Genomic DNA, 955 nt, shown 5'->3' with positions numbered 1-955 from the left:
ATCTCCTGGAATCGACAAACACGATACCTGGGCGTGACGATGGACCAGCGTCTCACGTGGAAACCGCACATCGTGGAGACGGTGGCGCGAGCGAAGACCACCAGGGCTAGGCTCTATCCCTTACTCAAAGGTGGAAACACCCTCAGTTTAAGGAATAAGCGAACGCTTATCAAGGTGGTACTTCAACCGCAGCTAACCTACGCCTCCACGGCGTGGGGTCACGCGGCAAAAAGCCACTTAAAGTCATTACAGGCTGTGGAAAACATAGCCCTCCGCACGGCCACCGACGCGCCCTGGTACGTAAGAAACACTGACATATTACGAGACTTACAATACACAAACGCTACACAGACAATACACAATAAACACGTCCGCTCAGTTCGGCCGCTCGCTCGAGAATGGAGACATGACAATCCCCTCCTCAGGCAAGCCGTACCCGACGTGACCGACAAACACAAAAGATCTAGACACCAACTTTTTGACTCTGGGTGACCACCCCAACGACATCCTCCCCCCCCCTGCCCGCTAACCTTTTCTGTTTCAGAGACAGCCAGGATCAAGAAACGAAGACACACACACATATACACCCCCCATACCCTCCTTACCCCTCCCTTCCAGCGCTAGCCTAAGGGCCACCTTAGTAAAGCGCATCCCAGGCTGCATAGCCGCACTACCCGACCCAACCATACCACACATAAAATAACACCACCCCCGGGGTTTACACAGACGAGCCGGCGAAGCAAGAAGAGCGCCAGAAGAAAGGGCCCTAGCCGGCGGGGCCCAGCCAGGACAAAAGGAGGTCCCACAAAGCGCCTACACCGGCCGCATTTGCGGTCGGGGTAGACGACGGATGGGGCCCACCTACGAAGGCTGTCCAGGCCTACACGAGATGAGGCAGGATAAAGAGGGATAATCCCCCTCGATCCCAAATCATTGAGGCCAATTTCTAGCCATA

This window comes from Anoplophora glabripennis, unplaced genomic scaffold (genome assembly GCF_000390285.2).
Source record: "Anoplophora glabripennis isolate ALB-LARVAE unplaced genomic scaffold, Agla_2.0 scaffold847, whole genome shotgun sequence".
NCBI lineage: Eukaryota > Metazoa > Arthropoda > Insecta > Coleoptera > Cerambycidae > Anoplophora > Anoplophora glabripennis.
Note: the sequence above shows the minus strand (reverse complement) of the source record.